General features: G+C 38.9%; 1 protein-coding gene across 7 annotated transcripts in view; it reads left to right on the top strand.

Moving 5' to 3' along the window:
* Positions 1–420: 420 nt before the first annotated feature.
* DGKB (diacylglycerol kinase beta) overlaps positions 421–20,977 on the top strand; it is an 885,919-nt gene continuing 865,362 nt past the window's right edge. For 5 of the 7 annotated variants that reach the window (XM_025290923.3, XM_025290920.3, XM_025290922.3 and 2 more), the window contains exon 1: positions 422–785. The gene's annotated coding sequence lies outside the window, so the exon portion shown is untranslated. Of the gene's footprint in view, positions 786–20,977 lie in introns of all 7 variants that reach the window. The other 2 variants (XM_044946500.2, XM_025290921.3) reach the window with 2 other exon arrangements.

Raw genomic sequence — 20,977 nt, 5'->3', positions numbered from 1 at the left:
AGCAGTTAAATAGCTGTAGAGCACCGTCTCCTGTCTCATTTTCCCTGAGTTCCAACAGCAGTAGTAGCAGCAGCAGCTGTAGAAGCGGCAGCCAGAGATAGGCAAGGCTGTTGCTTGCAGCCGCTGAGTGGATCGCCTCCTCCTCGCTACACACACACACACACACACACACACACACACGCGCGCGCGCACACTTCAATATCAACGCATCTTGCTCTAAATCAAGGACTCAAAGACATGAGAGAAGAGCATTAGTCATGGACAACAGGTATTTCATCTCTGACAAATTCCTCCTGATGCTTATTGGTATGGATAATAAAATAATCATTCGTGATACCTAGTGGGAGCCTGGAGGCGGCCGCGGTAGAGGAGGAGGGAAGTGGGAGGAGTGAGGGGTGGGGAGGGGGGCTGCCGAAGATGACTTTGAGGATCCGGAAACCTCCAGCTTTCAGCCTCCGCGGTTTTTGAGTTGCAAATTGTCAGGAACCGGGAGGCTGCCGGCAGCCCGTGTTGTTGACTGGAAGTGGATTTCCATCTCTCATACACTAGTTGGACTGGGCTGGGTGTTCTGGAAGGGGGGTGGAAGTCGAGAGGAGGAGATGCTGTGAGCAGAGTTCTTGAAGCTCCACTCCTCTGGGGAAGCCGAGCTGTGAGGGAGCCTTCTGACTGAGCGGAGCGTGTGAATTGGAAGGGATCCTGTTAGCTGGCGAGTCCCGGTTCCTCTCCGGAAAAGCAGTCGCTCTGGCTTCAGAGCTGTGCCCAGCCTTCGCCTGCATCACACTGCAGTAAGTTCAGCTCGACACGGTTGGTAATTTGAGTGGCTTCTGGGTATGTGGTGCGGGGGGAAGGGAAGCTGACCAGAAATGGCGAGGAAAGTTAGAAAAGCAGAGCTTTGGATTCTCCACGAGATATTGAATCGGTTTGTGTCTTTGACTTCTGTCCTAGTTAGGCTGTAACCGAGTTACTCTCAGTTAGGTACCTACGGACACTGCTTGTCGGGTAGGTCTGCAGGAAGCATCCTGTTTATGGTGATTTTCGGCAACAACACTGGTGAATGCGTTTTCTAGATTTATTTACAAGAGTGGGCTTCTGAAAGTTACTAATGCATAACAGCTTGCATTTTCAACAGAAAATTTGTGAGGAGGCTGGCTTAGATTTTCAAATGCCCAGTTAATTAAGTTTCATTCCAGACTTATTCCTAACCTGTACAGAAGCCATCAAACAAAACAAGAGTCTTTAATTTACTTTATTAAGACGTGAAGTAGATCTTTAAATAATTGCTAGGCAACAACCTGAGGCAACACTGATGATGTGAGAAACATTCAAGTACTCTTTAGTGGGTACAGGATTCCCCCACTTTCTTACTACTGCAATAATCCCTTCCACTTGCTAAACGGTGCCTTCTTTGAAATTTGTAAGTGTTGGTTTATTACATACATGGATTTATACTTAGATCCAAGCAGCATTGTGTTCACTGACAAAAAAAACAACAAAAAAAATTGAGGCTTAAAAAACTTAAAAAAAAAAATGACTTCTACTGGTTGCTCAAATTGCAGATAACCAACTTTTAAAAGGACTTAGAAACAGGTCAGCTCATTGTAAAGCAAATGACCAAATGAATGTGAATACAAGCAGAACATGAAAGGTCTTTTTCAAAAAGGAAACCAGGAATAATCTAAGAACACTGGGGTATTTCTAGCCAGGTCCTCTTTTCCACTGACTAGATTTTTATAATGGAGAAAAAAAGGGGACTCTCTCAAGCAGAAAGAATATGTCACAAAAAAACTAGATTTAGCTACAGGATCCTTGAAGACAATACTATGTTACTATAGTTTTCTCTAAGAAATATTAATGGAAAAGCAGAGGTTATCCAAAACAGAATCCAGAATTTTGAGCTGAACACTTTCATGTACTGCCATAAATTCTATAGGTGGAAAGGGGTGTCAAAACCATATGAAGCAACTATTGTGAAATATAAAGTAATCTGAATTCTCTATTATTAGAAAAGAGGAAACAAAAGATCAGTCTTTTCCAATTAGTTTAATAATTTCCAAATATTTTAGTTTTTGGTTTTATCAATATTTCTCTAACCACCTAATCATGTTTTATTATAAACATATTCTGAATATAATTTAATAACTTTATGCATCTTAGGGATCTCCAGGTATATCTGTGTTCTTATTGCAATACCCAGCTTGTTGGAGGTAATCCATTCCAGACATGCATAATTTCTCAGTGCAAAAAAACTTACATCACAAAGTCAAATATAATCCAGGGGATATATTTGTTATGATAGTGCGTGCATGATGGTGTTTAAAGTTTTTAGCAAAAAAGAAAAAACAATCTATACAAAGACTAAAATAATATGTTTGTTGTGAGTTTATAAGTAGTTCCCAGATAACTCTAGAATAAATCATTATCCGAACCTCAATAATTTAGCTAAAGAGAATAAAAATCAGCCTGAGAGCCTGGTTGAAATTGACAAGAATTTAGATTGAATAGGAGGCCTTCAGGATTTCTTTAAAGAAAAAACTTAGACAGGTGGTATTGAGTTTGGGGAATACCTTTGCTTGGTATTTTGGTTGTCCTATTGGTAAACAAACCTCGTGTTATATCTGAGGAGAAGATTTTCAAAGCCATTTTTGGAATAAAATAATTATTTTAAAGTTTAAACCATTGGTAAGGTTTCTTGGAACAGAGTCTGAACTAGACAAGTATCCTGTGACTCATGCTTTTCCTTGCACACGTGAAAGAAGGAAGAGTTGTGGCCAGACAAGCCAGACGAAGATCATCTGGTCCCTCAATCTAATTCTGCCTACCAATCATGACTGTGATGTTGATATCTAGGCTTGAAATGGTATTTTAAGAATATCCTTTCCTGGGTGCTTCTCTTCCTGGCTGGCCTCAGGAATAGAACTGTACTTACGTATGCTTGGTACTCTAGCATTATTCTCTTTACAAGAGTAACGCCTTTAGCTTCGAAGCACCTGCCTGGAGGAAACTCTAGACAAGATATTGGAGAAGCCTCTTCCTAGTGTTCCTCTTGCATCCATGGCATTTTCTTTCTCTTGCAAAACACCAACACAAAATATGACCTCCAGTAAGCATCCCACCCACCTGTTCATCCTTAAGGTATTAACTGTGAAGTAGGTTCGACTCCTTGATAGCTCCTTAAGTTATTTGCATGTATGGTGGTTTTCTCACTGTGTAACCCATTAGAAGTTCCTGGTTATGGTGAGTGCGGTAATGGCAGGACTTAGGTTAAGCACTTTGTTTGTTTGCTTTATAATTGTAGTCGATTTACAGTATGCGTTTCAAGTGTATAACATAGTGGTTCAGTATTGTTATGATTGCATTCCATTGAAAAATTATAAAATGTTGGCTGTATAACCCGAGCTGTATATTACATCTTTGTATTTTATTTATTTTAAACCAAGTAGTTTGTACCTTCTCCTATCATGCCCTTCCCAAGGTTAAGCACTTTGAATATCTTTTCTCACTTATGGGATAAGAGCTACAGGTAAGAGATGGCATTCTCTCCCATTTATAAGAAATTCAGCCCCAGAGGGAATAAGTAAATTACCAAAGGAACATATTTAGTAAATGGTGGGCTTGGATTAGCCCTCAAGTGTGACTAGCTCCAACTCTTCATCACTTTGTCACTTTGTTTTATTACAACAGTACTGTACCACAGATCAAGTGGAATGAACTTATTGTTTTGCAGATGGTGTGGGCTCAGAGTGCTTGAAAAATTATATCAGTCCAGAGAGAACTCTCAGCTTTACTGATACCCAAGATTGAATCTGCTTAAATTGGAACCTAAATTGACCCCAAAACCAAATTTGGCGTACTTTACAATTCCAATTTCAGTGTTCTGCTCTGGCTTCATGAATCATGAAAATGAAGCCGAGGGCATCTTTGCTGGGAAGAAAGATGATGGAGTTAATGTGGGAGTAAAATAAGGAGATCACATGGTTGGAGGCTGGGCTGAGACCTTGTCTAGATTCTGTGCTCTGAGGAACTTTTAAAAACAACCTCTTCGGGCTGTGTGTGGGGTGGAGATGTTTAAAGACCCAGATAAAGCAGAGAATCAAAATGTCTCCTTAAATAGGTCTGATTATAAAAATTAGATTAGCCTTGTGTTCAGATAATCTCCTTTGCGTGTGTGTGCGTGTCTGTGTGTTTAAGAGTAAAGATGATGATTCAAAGAAAAGTAGGGAGAAAGACCAGATGATGACTGAAGAGGTAAAACAGTACTTGGAAATATCACTGGCTCTTGCATAATCACCTTCTGAAAATTTGCCAGGAAATGAAAGGCCATCTTTAACTGGTGAGGATAAAAGCAAAATGGTTCATTTAGGTAAAATTTGAAGTGTTAAGGAGAATAACATGATTACTGTCATTTGTCGTCTCATCACAGAAGACAAATACTAACAAGGAATAAAATGAAAATGTTATGGGCATAATGCCAAACAATATTTTAAGATTGGTCTTTCTCAGCATGCTAAATTTAAACAGCTGAAATTCTTTTTTTTTTAAGTATTATCTGAGTCAACAATTGGAAATGAAGAATTTGCCTTGTAACAGGGAGTCTGTATTGCATTTTAAATTTGAAACACAGTGTCCTTGACTCAGTTATTTCTTATTGGCAATATGCCAGTCACTACAGATTAAGGAGCACAAAAGCTGTCATCTTCAAAATCAGTGTATAAATATACATGCTCCATAAGGAAAGGTGATGCTACTGAGCTGTTGTCATAGATCTGTATGGTGATGGGGCTTTGCAAATACATTCATGATGTCAGCCCCGATTCTTTCTGTTTTCTTTGTTATTTGTGATACTGCTGGTGGAGGTTAGGAATAGAGTTAGTTTCAAGGCTTGATTTTTGAATGTGGTGCCTTGGCTTTCTTGCCCTCATATTTTAAAAATGGTGACAGTAACTTTTATTGTGTGCCTCCTCCATGCTAGTTGCTTGTTTAAGCATCTTGAGCATAAAATCTTGAAAACACTCATATGGGATAATCCTATTATCATCATCATTTCCATTTTATAAAGGGAACACTGAGGCACAGGAGGGTTAAATGACTTACCACCCACAGTTAGAGATTAGGATCTAGCTGGGATGGGAACCCGACAGTCTGGTTCTGGAGCCCATGCTTTTAACCAAAGGCTCCAAGTCTACTCTTATCACTGGTTTGTTATGACCCTGCATGTTACAAGCTACTTGTTCATCTTTTTTGTTTATGCTTATGGCTATTTTTGGGCTTCCCTGGTTGCTCAGATGGTAAGGAATCTGTGTGCAGTGTAGGAGACCCAGGGTTGATCCCTGGGTCGGGAAGATCCCCTGGAGAAGGCTATCTCTGTCTATAACTTCTTTCTGGATACAGTCCGTCTGTTAGGTTTTACGTGATGATGCATCTGTATCTCTTAATCTTCTGCTCTAGTATCATGACCTTCTTGAATTCTGTTTGTATTTTACCACTGGCCCCACTGTCCTTCTCAATGGTTCCACTGAAATGTGTGCTTGACTTTAAAATTGAATATGCCACAGAAGGTTGAAATAATCTTATCTAAGGAAGCCAAGCCTTTTTCATCTCTGGGACTTCAGTGCTGCAGATAGTGTCTAAATACATTATTGGAGTTCAATAATAACTTCAATAATAAGTTACACTTTTGGTACCCTGAATTCAAAGCTCTAATTCAGTTCTATGAAAAAAATAGATAGTCCCTTTCACAGGCTTTGTAGTTGTTCAGTCGCTAAGTCGTGTCTGCCTCTTTGCGACCCTATGAACTATATCCTGCCAGGCTCCTCTGTATTCTCCAGGCAGGAATACTGGAGTGGGTTCCATTTCCTTCTCCAGGGGATCTTATTGGCAGGCAGATTCTTTCTCAGTGAGCCACAAGGGAGGCCCTTCACAGGCTTTACCCTTTGCAAAAAAAGGCTAGAGAATAGTCTTTCAGTTGTAAGTTGCAAGGTCTGAGCCATGTAGTATATTTTAATACATTGAATTCATAATTATTATAAAATTACTCACAAGATATTTCTCACCCTGTCTGGAACTGCATATCTAGAACATAGATAATGTTTTACGATACGATAGATGTCATACTTATTTCCAAATCATAATATTGAAATTTTTAATGATATCTAGTTTATGGTACTAATGTATTTTTAAGGGGGAAAACAAATATTAGAATAAATTTCCATTAAAAATGTTTTGCTCTGTGGGACAATAAAGTTGCAAAATGGTGCCATTTATAAATTGTTGAACTCTTTTTTTCTTCTGAGGAAAAGTCTGGAGGCTTTGATTCAGTCATTGCTTAAAAATATTGAGTCATATCTGTGACCAGACGATAGAAACTTGCCTACCACTAGAGAAAAATGAAGAAATGGATGAAAGTGAAAGTGAAAGTGAAAGTTGCTCTGTTGTGTCCGACTCTTTGTGACCCCATGGACTGTACAGTCCATGGAATTCTCCAAGCAAGAATACTGGAGTGGATAGCCTTTCCCTTCTCTAGGAAATGTTTCCAACCCAGGGATAGAACCCAGTTCTCCTGCATTGTGGGCGGATTCTTTACCAGCTGAGCCACAAGGGAAGCCTGGATAATGGGGGTAAAATCAATCCCCATTTCTCCTCCTCCAAAAGAAGCATTTTTTGTTTATGGGATAATTTGGGTTTTACTTGTTAAATGATTTTTAAAATTTCTTTCAGTAAGTATGTAAATATTATAACAATGTGAACTAGATGGACATCACATAAGGCTTTCCAAAATACAATATTTTTATTAAAAATATCATCTTAGGTCAAATGATTCTATTTCAGTCTCTTTCTAATCCACATGAATTAGTTATGAAATATTGAATAATAACCAGGAAAAGGACAGACGGAATGAGAAGTGCAGTAGCTATTTAAAATCTCTTTGAAATTCTGTCAACAGACTAATCTCTGGATAAGCTTACCCCACTGAGGTGGCTAGGCCTTCTTTTGTAATATAATTACAATTAAGTTGAAAGAATCTTAGCTCATATCATAGTTTGATGATTCATCTTGAAGATGTGGAGAAGTTGACTCCATGTATAATTTCTGAACATGCAACAATGCTCATTTGAATTTCATTATTCCCTTCTTAGACACTACGATATAAGGGTTAAAACTTACATTTTATATTCAAATTGCCTAGCTGCAAATCTTTACTACTTGGATGACCTTGAGCAAGTTAGTTAAATTCTATGCTTTAGATTTCTCTTTGAAAAGCAGGGATAAATGAAAATGATACCCACTTCATAGAATTAAATGATTTAATCATGTAAGGGTCTGAGAACAGAAGGTGCATAATAAATATTTTAAAGTATTAGTTATTTATTCTTTCCTATTAATTTTGGGGATGTTGTCTCAGGTAAAGAATGAAGTATCAATAACAGAGAAAAAATTTGAAATAAAATCTAAATCTAAAAGTAGTTTTTATCTTAGTTTTATATTCTTAAAAATATGACTCATAAAATCTATTAAATGTTATAACCAACATTCTCTATAGAGAGTCTTCTTTTTATTTTTCCCAAAAGAGTTCTATTGAATTATTAAAAATGGTAACAGTTAACCCAGATCATTTAAATAACACATGTAAACAGCACCCATAGAGTGGCTGGCAAAATTTTAATTCACCTCCTCTTAACTAGAATCATAATAAGAGGTCTTTCAGTTTCATTCTTCTTAAAAATATAGTCACAGCTATCCCACTCCAGTATCATGCCTGGAGGATTCCACAGGCAGAGAGGCCTGACAGGCTACAGTCCATGGGCTTGCAAAGAGTTGGACACAACTGAGCGACTAACACACATACATCATTCATTTAAGGCACAGAATGATATTCTGTTTTCATTGATATTGCCTACTCTGCTGTTTATACCCAAGCCTGCTGGGAAATGTGACCTCTTCTGTGAGGAGACTGATTACTCCCTAGATCAGCTCCTTTTGAATTAGATGAACTGGAAAGAGGAAGAAACAGAGGTGCTGTGCAAAAGCATTATAGGATCCTTGACCTGAAAACAGACTTCAAGCACAAAAGATGAGTTTGTAGTTTATTCAGCAAATTGTTTTGCTGAGACAGAGAATGTAAGGAAAAGTTCTTCCTGGGCTTTTGACCAAGGAATCCCTTTGCTGCTGTCAAAAGACATAAGAGCTGGGGAATTCTCACTTGCCTGCTCTTTGTTGTATATGTGGTAGAGATTGTCAGCAACACTCAGCTATTTCTGGGAAATGTAAGGTTCAGTAGACATAATTATTAAAACCATCTTCTTAAGAAACACAACTCCTAATACCATGCCACTGGATTCTGTTTCATCTCTCAGTCATGGAGGGGCTACTGTCCTTGTCAGGCACTGGGCCAGACTCAGGGAAGGCAGTGGAAAATAATAGACAAGTTCCTACAGTACTGAACTCATTTCATTGAGAGAGAAACAGGAAGCAGATACATTAAACAAAGACACCAGGGCATGATTTATTGTTGTGGTTGTTATTGTTGTAATACATGCTATGAAAAAAACAAAAAGCTAGAGAACAAAGATCCCATTTACTGGAGGACAGACTGGTTTCAAGACCCATAAGAACTACTCCCCTTCACACTCCCTTTTTTAATTTTTTTTCTTTTTCATTATAGAACAAATTTCTGGTGTTCACAGTGAATAGAAGGGGATTATACACCTGAGATAATCCTTAAAACCAAGACAGATGAACTCATGGTGAATCAGAATTTCAGAATTATTGAGCAAAACATTTTCATTCAGGCAAAAACATGACTCCCACATTGCTTTTCCCTTTACCTTTATATTACAGGATTATTCAGCTCGTGGCAGCTTTTAAAGATGAGAAAAATGCAAGTACTTAATGTTGCTTAGTAACTTCTCTTGCCTGTCATTTCGGGCTGCACATAAACAACTTGTAACTTCCCCACACTTGTCCCAAATTACTAGAATCGGGAAAGAGCACACAAGCTGATGAGTCACTTTGCGATCCTGTTGTTCCTAATAAGAGTTCTGATTACCAGGATGGGTCCTTTATTGTTATATAATGTTATTTGCCACGCCATATGTCAGAACTTTCTGTTTGGCAAGTAGAGGTTCCTTCCCTATAACACATGGAAGAAAGCAAAGCATAAAAGCTTTTCATGGGAGGGCTGCTGTTTTGTTTTGGGTCCTTGGTTTTAAATGTGCTCTATCCAAAGTGTACTAGACAGCATTTTGTGGGAGTAAAGTGGTAAGATTTTTGAGCTTCAAATGGGGATTCTGTTTTGGAGCTACCAATGCTTCTGTCATTCAAACGACCTGCATAACTGCGTTGGTGGCACAGCTGGTGTTGAGGTAACTCTATTATCTTTGTGTGCTAAGTCACTTCAGGCATGTCAGACTCTGCAACCCTATGGACTGTAGCCTGCCAGGTTCCTCTGTCCATGGGATTCTCCAGGCAAGAATACTGGAGTAGGGTTGCCATGCCCTCCTCCAGGGGATTTTCCTGAACCAGGAATTGAACCTGTATCTCTAATATCTCCTCCATTGGCAGCTGGGTTCCTTACCACTTAGCGCCACCTGGGAAGCCCGTATTATCTTTATAAGCGCACTTTCAAAAAAACCCCAAAAGAATGGTTTCAGTGTGGCTGTAATAATTTTCCTATTCTATTGGTTGAATTCTTGAAATTAATAACTTTGCAAAAAAAGGAAACACTAAGAATCTGTTAGACTTGATGTATACTACTACTACTAAGTTGCTTCAGTCGTGTCTAACTCTGTGCAACCCCACAGACAGCAGCCCACCAGCCTCCACCGTCCCTGGGATTCTCCAGGCAAGAACACTGGAGTGGGTTGCCATTTCCTTCTCCAATGCATGAAAGTGAAAAGTGAAAGTGAAGTCGCTCAGTCGTGTCCTGACTCTTCGCGACCCCAGGGACTGCAGCCTACCAGGCTCCTCTGTCCATGGGATTTTCCAGGCAAGAGTACTGGAGTGGGGTGCCACTGGAGAAAGGTAGCACTTTGTTGATCAAAATTTCTTTTCTGCTAAGGAGTGTCAGTGCTCTTTTGAAGGAGTTATACGTTGATGAGTATCGTGGGTGAAGAGGACGTGCCATACCCTTGGGTCTTTGACATCTGTTTTGCTGATCCTAATAAGTTAAAATCCTATCTCAAGAAATAAGGAAAAATTGTTTGAGAAATACCAATGTATTTTAAGAGAAGAAAAGGGAAAGAAAGCTTTCCTTATCTAAACGTTGTTTAGTTGCTCAGTTGTGCCTGACTCTTTGCAATCTCATGGACAGTAGCCTGCCAGGCTTCTCTGTCCGTGGGATTTTCCAGGCAAAAATACTGGAGTGCATTGCCATTCCTTTTCCTGGGGATCTTCCTGACCCAGGGATTCAACCTGCATCTCCTGCATTGGCAGGCAGATTCTTAACCACTGTGCCACCTGAGAAGCCCATCTACACATTAAGCAAAGTTAAATAGTTTTCTATATTAAGGATGTCTTACAATTCTTCAGATGCAAGTGTGTGTTAGATTCTCTTGGAGTGAGATTTAGTATAAACTTCTCTGACCTTATTTAATCACGGAATCCCTCTTTATGGAAGTATCTATTAATATATACTTGAAAACCCCAGAACACAACATGTTGTTCTAATTTTCAAGCATCTACCATACATCAGATTAGTAAATTCTGGGAAGAAAATTATAAATAGAGTCTGGCCTTAACATTAAGTAGCTTCTAAATTGGGTGTTGCAGGAAGACACGTAGATGTAGAAGTTATAATATCATGGTCTACGTGCAGCAATAAAAGTAGATGCAGAGGATTACTTGATTGCTATAGGAGATGAAGAAATAAGACACTAAGAAATTAATCACAGATCATTTAGGGTTTGAGTTGGGTCTTGAGGGAAATTTGGAATTTATCAAATAAAAGGGCAATGAAAGTATTCACAAGGATATACTCACAAGAGATCATTATTCTTTTACCCTCATGTGGAAACCTGTATTCCTTTCATCCAGCACAACTCTTGAGTGAACAGTTGGCTACATGAATAAAGAGATGAGAGCAGCAAACAGGGAAAGAGATATATAAATTTTGTGGTACAGATGGTAATTCATTCCTTTGAAATAGATAGCAATTCATGAGAAAATAATGTAGAATGAGAAAGAAGATAATTTAGGGAACAAATCTTGATGAATTCTAATATTTTTGAGTGTATTGGAGTAGATGGGATTGTGAAGAGGAAAATGAATTGTCACAGAGGAGGAAAACAGTGAGAGATTTGTGGTATTCCAATGACTAGAGAAAAACCTCCCACAAGAAAGATGAAGTATTCATAGCTATCAGATGTTGCTGAGAGGTTAAGATGAGGAGTGAAAAAAAAACAAACTTGGATTTGAACACAGGGGGCTCAATGCTGATCTTACTTAGCTAGTGGTGTGATTGGGGTGAAGCCCACATAAAAAATGTGTTAAGGATTGAGTAGGAGCTCAGGAAATGGAGATAGAGTGACTCATTCTACATGTCTGTCTACAAAGCTTTTGAGAAAAGATAGGCTGGTTCTGAAGAATCATATAAATTTGAGGAAGCTTTTTCTTTTCTAATGTGGGAGATTCTTGAGCATGTTTACATAACTATGAGATGTTGAAATAATTAAAATGTAGAAGCTAAAGGGATGTTTGACGGATACCACAGGATGTAGCATTGAATTGGTGACTTGGACCACGAGTAACATTCTCTATAAAGAAAGAGGAAAGGAAGGAGGAGAAGAGCAATCTGAGTAGGTGTGCATGTTTTGTAGTGCTAAATTGAGGATATTTCTGGAATTTAAATTTATTTTGTAGAATTTGTACAAAGTGGAGAACGTTTAAAGTTTTTTGACAGTGCTGGAGACTTTATGATAAGAGAAATCTAGAATCTGGAATATATTGGGGGGCATTTAAGTAATCAATTTACAATGATAGTAGTAAATTGCTGTTTATCACTCAATGTGTGACTCCTTTCAGCTGTTCAGGGTATGGCATAAAAAACAGTTCATCTAAGATACATTGTTTCATTTTGCTTTGCTTTTTGTATTATCATCCCCTACTGCCTTTGCTATCATCTGTCATCTTCTTTATTACTCTTTCAAATTTAGAAATCTGGATGACAGTTTTTTATATCTCCTATTTTGATAATGATTAATGAAAGTATATAGGTAGATAAGTCAATCAATACCCTACAGAAATTCCTTAGCCACCTTACCTTCATTAACATACCACTCTATTGCAAGTTAACCACTGGACAATGACTCCAGTCTGGATCTTGATATTACCTAAAATTTATCATGTTTGAGATAATGAATCATGAAGCAGTCATCACCTAATTCTCTCTACCTCCCACCAGTCTCTGGTACCTTGACATACCTTCTTTTCTTCCAATGATTTTTTTCTCATTCACCTTTTCTATACTATTCAGGCAAGGCCTAGTATACAACTTAAATAAATAACTCTTTGCTCAACCAGATCTTTATTCCTTTGTATTCTTTTCTTTTATTTTATATCTGACAAAATCTACCATTTCTCTATTGAGCACCCTGGCTTTGCTTTTTCACTTGGGGTACTGAATGCTAGTGAAAATTAAAAAAAAAAAAAAAGAAAACTAGTACCATAATAAATTTGTGATCTCCCATCTTAGTCTCATCTTGGTAATTCTTCAAGTCCCCCTATTTTATTTTCCTTACCACTTTCCACAGCAGCCTTCTCATAATCCTGCCACACATGTACTGTATATTTCCTTAAGAAAAGAAACACTTGAATATCTGTAACCTTTCCTCTGTGTCATTTACTCTTTTGTACTGGCATTTAAATATTTTAATTAACTTTGGTTTTAATTTAAAAAAATATGAATATCCACAATTACTTCAACCTTGTTCCCCATTGCCACCCACCTTGCTCAGTGGAGAAGGAAATGGCAACCCACTCCAGTATTCTTGCCTGGAGAATCCCATGGACAGAGGAACCTGGTGGACTATGGTCCTAGATGTCGCAGAGAGTTAGATATGACTGAGTGGCTAAGCATACATGGAGATAAAACTCCATGACACTGCCCCTCTTTATCTCTTCAAGAAAGTCTGTTGCCACTCTGTTCTCTTCCAGCCCAGTATTCTTCTGACATTAAGCTGCTTAAAATACCCTTTCTGTCAGAGCTCCTTTCTCATCTTACTTGTTCTCCATTGTGTCTCAGGCTCTTTATTTCTCAGAGCTTAGAACAGTAGCTGGTATAAAACAGGTACCTAAAAAAAAAGTCACTGAATATGTAAGTGAACTTTGAAAATGTATCTTTCTAGACTAGGGACGATGAGTTATCTTGTAGAGCATCTCCCTGGGTCAGCAATGTTTTTATCCTCATTCTCTGAAATACATTGTTTCTTACGTCCTCCCTGTGCATTTTTCAGCATGATTTTTTACTGATTCTGAACAACTGTCTGTGCTTTAGCATATGTTTTCCCCTTGGAACATAATAGTAATAAATATATTTGCTCAATTGGATATAAGTCATGTGATTCTGTTTTGAGAGAATGAGATTCATCTTTTTTTAATTTTTAAAAATTTGTAAATTTTTAATTGGAAGATAACTGCTTTACAATGTTGTGTTGGTTTCTGCCATACAGGAAGAGATTATTTTTTTATATGAGGGTAGGAATTAGAGCTTTATTTCTCCAAGATTGGCAGCTTACATTAGATTTAGGCATTTGTTTTATTTGTGACACTTATCTGTGGATTGATGATTGGCATTCAGTTGTGAACCTGAATATAAGGAGGGAAAAGGATCAGGGTTGTTTTCAATATTTGACAAGAACAAGGAGGGAGACTTTGAGGGCTTATAGGAAGTAAACAGAAAGCTAAGAGGTCACCGATGTGGAGAGAATAGAAAATAACCTGGTCTATTTTCCCCGGCGCTAGAACACTTTCTCAGAGCCTTATTTAAATGATGATGTGCCAATGACAGAAAAAAAATAGTTTTCTCAGACATATTAGAAAAAACGTGGAAAAATTCTTATAGAAAGCTTTCATTGTGATTTCCAGGCACAATTGGTGTGTGGGTGGTCACTTGTTCAGATTCTTGCTTTCCCATAACCCCATCCTCCCTCCAGTCTTCCCATAGAAGCAGATCTCAACTAAGGAGATAACTGAGGGCATTTTCTGGAGGAAATATTATTCCTGTCAACTTTAACTTCAAGTGAATTTGTTCATAGCTGTACACTTTGCAATTGGACTTTGCAATTTGGACTTTTCACTTACATGTAGTCTCAGAAATCATAGACTGAGGGTGTCCCTGAAAAAGCTTTTGAATTTCTAGTGTTTTTTTTTTTCTTTTCCCTATGTACTTTTACCTAAGCAATATAAATAAGTAAGGTTAACTGAGACCTATAAAAAACTTGTTGTTGAGTTGCTAAGTCATGTCTGACTCTTTTGAGACCCCATGGACTGTAGCCCGCCAGGCTCCTCTGTCTATGGGATTCTCCAGGCAAGAATATCAGAGAATCATTTTGCCTAGAATACAGTATATATAGTATGTGCCCTCATTAATTTTATTTCTGGGATTTGAAAAAAGTATAACTTCACAAGGAAATTAAAACTATGTGGGAAAAGCAGCCTTTCTTTCTTGTTTTTTTTTTTTTTTGAGAAGCCTTTCAAACTGGGAAGCTATTAGATTTTACATTTGGTGAATTCTGGTAAGCTGACACATGTAACTGCATATGCTAGATTTTTTCCTTTTTATTGGTTTTCTACATCACTGAAAGAGGTTAATGTATTTCTGTATAACATTTGTTGTAGGCAAAACAGGAATAGCTCAGTTGGTAAAGAATCTGCCTGCAATGCAGGAGACCCTAGTTCGATTCCTGGGTTGAAGAGATCCCCTGGAGAAGGGAAAGGTTACCCTCTCCAGTATTCTGGCCTAGAGAATTCCATGGAATTCTGTATAGTCCATGGGATTGCCAAGAGTCAGACACGACTGAATGACTTTCACTTTTTTAAACAGGAAAAAAAAAATGAAAAACTAGTTTTCGGTTTTGAAAAATGACTCCTTGATTGGTCTGAATTGAAGGTGGTGGAAGTCAAGGTTCCCCCTGTCTTATTTGTCCAGAGTCTGTTTATTCCACTTTTTTGTTTCTGTCAGTTGGGGGTGGAATTTTATTTTCTTATTTGACATCTTTCCTTTCCATTTTCCACTTTATATTGCCAAGGGATTAATTAAAAACTATTCGTTGATTCACCTGAAGACTTGTTCTTCCCTATACGATGACGAGCACCTGGGCTTCCCAGGTGGTTCTGTGGTAGTGAATCCACCTACCAAGCAGGAAACAAGGGTTTGATCCCTGGGTTGGGAAGATCCCCTGGAGAAGGATGTGGCAACCCACTCCAGTATTCTTGCCTGAGAAATCCCATGGACAGAGGAGCCTGGCAGGCTACAGTCCATGGGGCACAAGGAGAGGGACGAGACTTAGCCAGTAAACAGCAGCAGAAGCATACAATGAGCAGCGTGTCGGTGGCCTGTTACAAACTCGGGAATGTTCATTGTCTGTTAGGTAACATGCAGTTCTGTTTCTTAAACTGAACACTGATTTACGAGATGACCTTCCTCTCCCATCTGTTTTGGAATGGGAGGATTTTCCCAGTGGGCTTTATGGTAGGCTAGAGCTAGGCCCTCTGCAATTTGTTTGGTTGGCCTGATAAAAGGCAGGAAAGAGAAGAAAGAAGTAGCTCTTTGGTGCAGCAAGAATGCCAGTGACATGAAGAGGGCTGGCCCTTTAGTACTGATATGGTCCTCCTACCCAGATGGGGATTAAAAGAACCAAATCCCAGGTCCTACACTGTGTTGGTGGGGAGGATTCCGCCCTCTGCATGCTATTCTGGTACTTTGAACTTTGACTATGCCCTTGTGTGGAATAAAACAAAGCCTCAGGGAGCATCTACTCACTTACATTCTTAATCCTGTGTTTATTCTCTGCAAGGATTATTTGCTAGTGTAATTGTGAATCAAAGTGAAAGCCAAACAGAGCTGAGTCATGGTCCTAATTCTTGCCAATGCTAGAATCTGAACCAGATTTTTTTCTTCTCACCATATTAGAGTCAGTGGTAGAAAAGATCTTTACTGGGCTAGACATAGATTCCTTGCCACGTCCTCTGTAACATCAACACTACCTGGTTCCATGGTGTTCCTTTTTATCCATATCATACCCCCTGGAGTGCAAGATGTATAGTTTTAATAAATATTACAGAAATCACTAAGTTAAAAAAAAATTCTGACAGGCCAGTAGATGTTACGCTTACCAATGCTTGCTTACTTACACTTCCTAATTTCAGTATTTAAATAAGAGAGCTCAAACAGTACATACATGTTACGAACTTTGAAACTTCATAGCAATGCTCTACATTCTATGCTCTACAAACTACGATCATGGCATCCGGTCCCATCACTTCATGGCACATAGATGAGGAAACAATGGAAACAGTGAGACTTTATTTTCTTGGGCTCCAAAATCACTGCAGATGGTAACTGCAGCCATGAAATTAAAAGACGCTTGCTCCTTGGAAGAAAAGTTATGACCAACCTAGACAGCATATTAAAAAGCAGAGACATTACTTTGCCAACAAAGGTCCATCTAGTCAAAGCTATGGTTTTTCCAGTAGTCATGTATGGATTTGAGAGTTGGACTATAAAGAAAGCTGAGCACTGAAGAATTGATGCTTTTGAACTGTGGTGTTGGAGAAGACTCTTGAGAGTCCCTTGGACTGCAAGGAGATCCAACCAGTCCATTCTGAAGGAAATCAGTCCTGAATATTCATTGGAAGGACTGATGCTGAAGCTGAAACTCCAATACTTTGGCTACCTGATGTGAAGAACTGACTCATTTGAAAAGACCCTGATGCTGGGAAAGATTGAAGGTGGGAGGAGAAGGGGACGACAGAAGATGAGAAGGTTGGATGGCCTCACCGACTCAATGGATATGAATTTGAGTAAACTCCAGGAGTTGGTGATGGACAGGGAAGCCTGACATGCTGCAGTCCGTGGGGTTTCAAAGAGTTGGACACGACTGAGTGACTGAACTGAACTGAACATTCTAAGCAATGGCCTTGCCTTCTACTTTTCAGATATATGGCTCTCTTTTCACACAAAATATGAAAATGAAGAGGGTTGTTCCTTTCAGATTTAAGATAGCAATTGGAAAGAGAACTCATTAAACACAGGGAAGAGACATATTAGAGTCTTAGTTGATTAAATGATTCAAGAAATACCAACACTGGCATGTACAATGAAGGAGACCCGGGTGTTAAGAATAATGTCTACTATAGAATTACTCTGGTGGCCTCTGTGTGTGTGTGTGTTCAATTGCTCAGTTGTGTCTGCCACTTTGCGACTCCAGGGACTGTAGCCCACTAGGCTCCTCTGTCCATGAAATTTTCCAAGCAAGAATACTGGAGTGGTTGCCATTTCCTATTCCAAATGGATCTTCCCAACCTAGGGATTGAACCTGGCTCTCCTGCCTTGGCTGGCAGATTCTTTACCATTTTGCCACCCACTAATTCTTTAAACAATTATAGTTGCCATCAACATACACCTAGATTAAAATTGACCTTATCATTTATTAATAATTTCTGAATTATCAGGTGCATTTACCTTTTATCATTTCTTGTCATCTTCAGCCTCTTCAGCATTAGCCGTTTTTGATAGCTTCACTCACTGTTACATCTCTATCCTCTGTCATGTGTTAAGAATGCACTACTATAGCATCATTTCTATTTATTCAAGCAGTCAAAAGCATTTAATGACTATTATTTGCCTGGCACTCAGAAAACAATGCCATTCAAACACATAAATAGTTTCTGTCCCTACTGACCTTATAGTTTAAGGAGCTGGATTGATATTAATCATTTATTGTTTAATTTAAAAAATATATCTGGCCACCATTGTGGGAGAGGCAGGATCGATCCCTGGGTCAGGAAGATCCCCTGGAGAAGGAAATGGTAACCCACTCCAGAACTGTTGCCGGGAGATGGAGGAACCTGGTAAGCTGCAGTCCATGGGATCGCAAAGAGTCAGACATGACTGAGTAACTTCACTTCACTTCACTTCAGACCACCTATGTGGTGCAAAGTTCTATTCTAGGCATCAGAAATGGAGTGTAAAAAACAGGACATTGAAAGACTTATTTTCTTAGAGGAGTTGTCAGTTATGTCGGACTCTTTGTGACCCTATGGGCTGTAGGCTGCCAGGCTCCTCTGTCCATGTGATTTTTCACTGTCTCACCTAGGAAGCTCAACAATTAAATATATAATTTTATATATGAGTGTCATGAAGAAAACTAAGTCAGGACAAGAAGAAAGTGATAGAGAATGGGTTTTAATTTAAATACTGTACTATTTTATATTTATTTTAAAAATTTGTCTCATTCTCTCCATACATATTACATTTGAAATTTTTTATTCAAGTAAAGGTGATTTACAATGCTGGGTGAGTTTTAGGTATATAGCAAAGTGATTCAGTTATCAGATCAGATCAGATCAGTCGCTCAGTCGTGTCCGACTCTTTGCAACCCCATGAATCGCAGCACGCCAGGCCTCTCTGTCCATCACCAACTCCCGGAGTTCACTGAGACTCACGTCCATCGAGTCAGTGATGCCATCCAGCCATCTCATCCTCTGTCGTCCCCTTCTCCTCCTGCCCCCAATCCCTCCCAGCATCAGAGTCTTTTCCAGTGAGTCAACTCTTCGCATGAGGTGGCCAAAGAACTGGAGTTTCAGCTTTAGCATCATATGTATATATAGGTGTGTGTATGTCTTTTTCATAGTCTGTTCCATTATGATATATTACAGAGTATTGAATAAAGTTCCCTGCACTCTACAGTAAAACCTTGTTGTTTTTCTACTTTGTATATAATAGTTTAAAATGTTTTTAATGTATTCAAGAGGTGCTATTAAGTAGACAGTTGGATCAACAAAGTTGAAATTAAGGGAAGTTGTTGGAGACCAAAAATGTGAGCATCAACAAGTCAAATGAACAAACCAAGCCAAACAAAAACAGAGATACAGGGAATGGAGTAGTGGTTACCAGAGGAGGAGGGTTGGGAAGGAAGAAGAAGTGGGTAAAGGGGATCAATTATACAGTGATGGGTGGAAACTACACTGTTGGTCATGGTCATTGTGCAGGGTATACAGAAATAGAAATATACTGTTGTATACATGAAGTTTATATAATGTTATAAATCACTGTTACCTCAATTTAAAAAAGTGAACATGTGTACAGACCTGGAACCAAGGGAGGTCACCTAGAGATTGAATGTAGATAAAGAAAGTCCAGTGCTGAGCCTTGGGGTAAACCAACATTTCATGGGATAGAGAAGAGGTAGAAGAATCTACAAAAGCAACTGAGAAGGAGCAGCAGGAGCTAGCCAGGAGAGTGTATCACTACTTCCCAGGATGCCAAATAAGAAAGTGTTTCAGTAAGGTCTGCTGAAATGTGCAATTGCCACTGAGAAGACCAGCAAGATAGCTACAGGTCGATCACAGGATTGGAAGACAGAGATCTTGGTTGACTTTGCAAAGGGCAGTTTCAGGAGAGTGGTGGGGCAAAAGTCAGACTGAAGCAGACTGAAATGTGAGTGGTTGGTATTAATGTAGGAAGAAAACAAATTAAATACCAGTGCAAGTAAGTTGGGAAATCACACACAAAATGAATGGTCCAAATATAACAGTATTACTTGACCTAGTCAAGAGGGCTTGAAATGTTTTATGAAGTGATAATAAACTGAGGTCTGAAAGTATTAGCTAGATAATAAAGCAGAAATAGAAAATAATATAAGAAGACTTAATTGCATGGCATACTTGATGGCTGAAAGAGAAGTCTTTTCAGTTTGGAGTGAGTATGCATGAGCTTAAAGAGGGGTCAGATGGTATAAAGCCGCTTTAAGGTCTGATGATTTAAGGGAGCTGCTGTTAAGGGAACAATATTATCTATTTTGATTAGATTACTCTAGCTGTAGTGTGTATAAAATGAATAGCAGGTTGATGGCAGTTGAGTAACCCATTAGCAAGGCATTGTGGTGATAAAGGTTAGTGATTTTTTAGTCCAGTTTATAGCAGTAATAGTGTAAGTTGTAGTTGTTCAGCTGCTAATTCGTGTCCGACTCTTTGCGACCTCATGAACTGCAGCATGCCAGGCTTCCCTGTCCTTCACTCTATCCCAAAGTTCGCTCATACTTACATCCTTTGAGTCAGTGATACCATCTAACCATTGCACCTTCTGTTGTCCCCTTCTCCTCCCGCCCTCTATATTTGCCCAGCATCAGGGTCTTTCCCAATGAGTCAGTTCTTTGCATCAGGTGGCCAAAGGAGCTTCAGCATCAGTCCTTCCAGTGCATATTCAGGGTTGATTTTCTTTAGGATTGACTGATTTGATCTCCTTTGCTGTCCAAGGGAGATAAAGATAAATTTGAGTGATATTTATGAACTGTGAATAGTGCTTATAGCAATCTGGTTATGAGATAATGAGGAAATGAAGTAGAGAAGTTGAAATGACCTCTAAACTTCTAACATTTGGTGTAGAGAGGCAGTACCTTGGTACCAAATGGAGAGAAAATTGGAGCAGGATTCTAGGGGTTTGCTGTTAATTTTGTGGGCCTTAATGAATTCATTTGCATTTGAGGGAATTTTGAGCCCTCTTCACCTGCCTACTAGAATTTTCTATCATCCCATTGACTTCTCAAGAGTATTATTAAAACTGAGTTTATTTTTATCCTCCCAACTTCCTCCTTTCCATGATCCCAGGCTCAGTCGCCTGAAATGTCCCCTCTCCTGGTACCCTCTCAGCTTCCATATCAGCTGACTCAAGGTTAAGCCTCTTGATCTTTCCTGTCTGTTCTCTCTCACATTTTCTTCCTTCTTTTCCACTTTTCACCCAACCAGGCAATTTCAGACTCTTAAA

Source organism: Bubalus bubalis, chromosome 8, assembly GCF_019923935.1.
Source record: "Bubalus bubalis isolate 160015118507 breed Murrah chromosome 8, NDDB_SH_1, whole genome shotgun sequence".
Taxonomy (NCBI): domain Eukaryota; kingdom Metazoa; phylum Chordata; class Mammalia; order Artiodactyla; family Bovidae; genus Bubalus; species Bubalus bubalis.
Note: the sequence above shows the minus strand (reverse complement) of the source record. Positions and strands in the feature narration are given on the sequence as shown.